The sequence below is a fragment of the Loxodonta africana genome, chromosome 7 (assembly GCF_030014295.1).
Source record: "Loxodonta africana isolate mLoxAfr1 chromosome 7, mLoxAfr1.hap2, whole genome shotgun sequence".
Classification (NCBI taxonomy): domain Eukaryota; kingdom Metazoa; phylum Chordata; class Mammalia; order Proboscidea; family Elephantidae; genus Loxodonta; species Loxodonta africana.
This window is the reverse complement of record NC_087348.1, coordinates 61,766,750-61,771,406: the sequence shown is the minus strand read 5'-3', so window position 1 is coordinate 61,771,406 and position 4,657 is coordinate 61,766,750.

The window sequence follows — 4,657 nt, the reverse complement described above, 5'->3', positions numbered from 1 at the left end:
ACCCCCTTTTCAAAGAATTCTAGAGGCATAAAAAGTTGTTGCGATGCTGTATGTCCCACAAGTCCCCAAAGGGATAAGTGACACATGATTTATGTTTTATTGGATTGTTCTGAGAATTTAATGCGATAATTTCCATAAAGCACGAACCACAGAATATATCTGTAGTGAGTGATTTACAAAGCCTTTTATGGTAGATTCTTAAGCAATCTGCCTTACCTTTCTGGGCCTTAATTCTCATCTTGAAAATGTGTACAGAAACAGACTAGTAATCTTTAATTTACTTTCTAGTCCTAAATCTTACGTTGATACATAGGATAGGTGAAAAAAGATTAAAACGTAGGATAGGTTGAAAAAGATTAGCTCCAGTTAAATCATATTAATATTGCACCAAAACATTAGTGCTAATAGAATCGGTGCTGTGACATTTTAACACGTCATTAACTCCCTTTTTACTCATTATAGATAATTCCCTTTGATAGTTTTAGCAACAAAATATCATGATACTCACATGTATATTATTGAAGAATCTTTTATTGTAAATCACTGTTTTGGCCTTCTTATGTTAAAAACTTAATGTTTACTTTCAACATAGGTTTAATCCCATTTTTTCACAAAGTTAAAACTGAACTACTTAGGGGAAGAGCCCCAAAGACATAATTGAAATTTTATAATACAAATTCATGCTATAGCCTAACAGTGCCTTTGAGAGGGCAAGGACTAAGATTTTCAAAAATCACAAAATTAAAATGAGAATAACAAAAGGAGAACTGGCAATTTGTGTTATGCCTTTCTAAAACATTCTGTGATAGTTCAGATCGGCATTTCTAATTTTTTTGACATTTATCAAATTCAGAATAAAAAAATTCACCAGCATGTCTATTTATCTTATGTACTAAGCCTTAGTTCTTAAATTATTGTAGAAATTGTAACCTCTATTTTGTCAGGGAGATTTAGAATGTAGGAAAATGACAGTATAATCTCTTTTGGAGTCACATATTTTTGTTTGTTGTGGTATTTAACAGGTACCTCATTGTCAATCCTGTCCAACCCAGGATTTTCTGGGCTGATTACCCAAGTTTGATGGTCTGGCTATAAGGAAGGGGCGTTACCTTGTGCCTAATGCAGTGACGTCTAAGAGCCAGATTTTGTTTTTCCAGTCTTGGTTCTTCTACCACAAAACAATTGGAGGCGTTCTCTTTGGAGTCAGTGTTGCTAAAACAGAATCTGAGTTTGCAGTCCCCAAGTGTTCAGCCCTTTTAATTCATTATTAATTAACTACTTAATTAATTCATTATTTCAATAACTACTTACCATATGTTTTGTCAGTCACTGCTGTGAAATAAAAAGATGCCAAACACAGTTCCACCTCCTTTTGTAAAGGACACCCCTCCCCAAAATGTTTGGAATCCATAACTACCCATTCTTTCTTCCAGAAACACAGAGGGCTCTGGATTACGCCATAGCTAGTAGTAAGTTCTTGACAGGCTTTCAGCCTAAACACAACAACCATGGCAATGGGTCAGAGAACATTGTCAAAATCCAGACTGGCCTCACTGTGGCTCAGAGGTTTGAGTGATTTCGTCAGTGTGACACAATTAATAGCTGAAAGCTCAGGCCTCCTGAAAAAAACAAGTACCAGTCTAAGAAATACTCTAATAATGTCTAATCATGGGTGAAAAACTGACCTACACAGGGAGCTGCATGGTGTTCAACACTGTTCACGAAGATGACATACAAGAGGATAGAAGCAGATCTTTGAGAAGGGAGTTCTATGGCTGACCAAAAGGCATCTTTTATGCTTAGTTCATAGTATGGCGTTGACGTCTTTTTCATTTGTCTTCTCGACAATGATGGACACATGTATCAAGAACTTGGACGTGACACTAATAGGAGAATAGAGATGTGAAGGTGCCCTTTGGACTGACAAGCATTCAGACTAAGGGAATGCAGTCTAAAGCAGCATGATTTCTTGAGCCACAGTATGCTGTATTTGTAGCATAAAAAGGGCCAGAATGGAAATCTCTTGTTTTTACCTCCCATTGCTCATTCTTTTAGTAATAGCACCCTAGTATTTCCTGGGGTTTCACCCCTTCTAAATTTTCAGTTCAGGATACCACAAGTGGAGCTGACTTTACCTGCAGCTCTAAGAGTGGACTGGTGACCACAGTAATTACTTCAGAAGTTGTCATCTGACCAATCAGGACCAGTGAAACGCAAACTCTAGATTTTTGTCAATGGTATTGGGAAGAACTTTCTTTCCAATGAATTTAGATGCATATTAGATCAGAATAGATCCATGTAGAAAGGATCTGCCTTACAATGAAGCTAATACGAGGAAGAACAGAGCAGAGAGATAAGAGGAGGATTAAATATTGATGATACTGTTGATTAATTGAATCCCACAGAGTCTAGAACTCCTACACTTTTAGTTTTATAAGCCAATATGTTCCTTGGGGGTGGGGGGGAGAGGGGGTGTAGTTAAGTGAGGTTAAACTGGATTTCTGTAACCTGGAACTGAAGTCAAAAATTATTTCTATTTGATAGGAGACAAATTATAGCAAGAAGCAGATTATTCTAAAACAGGATGAATATAAGAGAAAAATGGGGTGGCAGAAATATTAAACACTATAGGAATTTAGAGAAAATAAAGAAGCCTTCTTGGTGGGATTAAAAATTTGTGCTTGGATTTTAATTTTAAAAAATGACTTGTAGGGGGAGAAAGCATGAGATGAAAATGAGTATGGAATATGTAGATACATAAGACAACCAGCCCAGAGAGTCCAATGGTCTTTTGCTGAGAAGTTTTGAGAAATAAAGGCAAATGGGTAGGCAAAGTGGGGTTAGGTTACATTTTCAATGCCTGGTTGGAGATTGTCATAATAAGGATCATTTGTACGTACTAGAGGAACAGGGTATAATAAAATCACAGAATCATAGGATTTTCAGGCTGTGACCGTGGAGTGACTATGATCTAGTTTAATGTGTTTAAGGTCTTCAATATTTATAGAACTTCAGTAGATCTATACTACAGAAATATATAACTGCTCATGACAACTCCAGGCAGGTCCAGCTGGAGCATGACCTTCTAGGCCTAATAAGAGCACCTCGGTGAAAACTAGTGTTTGTGAAACATCAGTTGAAAAACACTGATTTACTTCATCTTTGCTTTACAAATTAAAAATTCATGTATTGAGTTGGAAAGTGGCTTACCCAAACAGATATAGCCATCAACTGACAAAATGACATTTCTATTCAGGTTTTCCTGATTTTTAAGCTAGTGCTATTTTAATAAAGAGCCCTGGTGGCACAGTGGTTAAAATACTTGCCTGCTAACGGAAAGGTTGGCAATTTGAATCCACCAGCCACTCCATGGGAGAAAGATGTGGTAGTATGCTTCTGTAAAGATTACAGCCTTAGAAACCCTATGGAGCTGTTCTGCTTGTAGGGTTGCTATGAGTCTGAATCGACTCAATGGCAACAGGTTTGGGGTTTTTTTGGTTTTAGTTATTTTAATGAAATCTTTCTGAGTGGTTAGCTTTGGGAAGATTAGCGTGATACTGATATGGATTGGAGAAAGCAGTGACTGGCAGACCAGCCAGGATCTACTGTACTCATTCAGGTCTCAGAGAATATGGAAATGGACCACTGTGTTGACTGCAGATCTAGAGAATGAATACAAAGGAGATTTTAAAATTACTTTAAAGAATTTCCAGTGCATATTTCTTCCCTTCCTCTGTTTTTTCCTCCCTCTTTTCCTTCATTCAGCAATATTCATTAAAAAAAAAAATATATTCATTTAGTGCCCACTAAATTTCAGGTCCTGTTTGTCGTAATGGGGCTTACATTCTTGTGAGCGAAAGAGGACAGAAGACAAACAAGGTAGACATGTAAAATATATGTTAGATGACAGTAAGTGCAAAGGAAATAATATAGCAAGATATTTGATAGGAAATATTTAGAATGGGTAAGGAGTGGTTTTAATTTTAAATATAGTGGTCAGGAAGAGGTTCACGGAGGCGATGAATCTTTGAGTAGGATCTGGGGCTGGTGAGAGATTAAACCACACAGATGTCTAGGAAAACAACCTAGGTAGGAGTAACTACATATGCAGAAGCTAGGTAAAGTATGCCGGGCATACTTGCGGAATAGCTAAGAGGCCACCATGATAAACAAGAGGGAGGGTAGTGGATGAATTCAAAGAAGAGTAGACAGGTCACATAAGGATCTGTAAGAAATTACAAAAACTGTGATCTTTTTTTTATTGATTATGGAGGATGACAGCTGGGAAGAAAAATGAATTTGATACATAGAAAGATATAAAATATATTAAGCTTTGGGCATAATGAAGGGACCTGTGAGATTAATCAATAGGCAACAGAAAGTGTATATATGAAGTTGAGTTAGAGGTGGTTTGGAGATGTAAACCAGAGAGTCTCCAGACTAGAGGTGAGAGGTGAAGTGTTAATAGATATTTTCTTTATGGAAGAATTTGGAAATTGTTTAGAAGAACAGACAAAAAGAAAGCCTTCAGAGATAAAATTAGAAGGGTTCAACCAGCAAAAGACTTGATTCTTTAGTGCAAAGTCAACCAAAAAAGTGGTTCATTAAAGGCAGGGAGCCATATCACCAATGCCATTGACACCATTATTAATAGGCT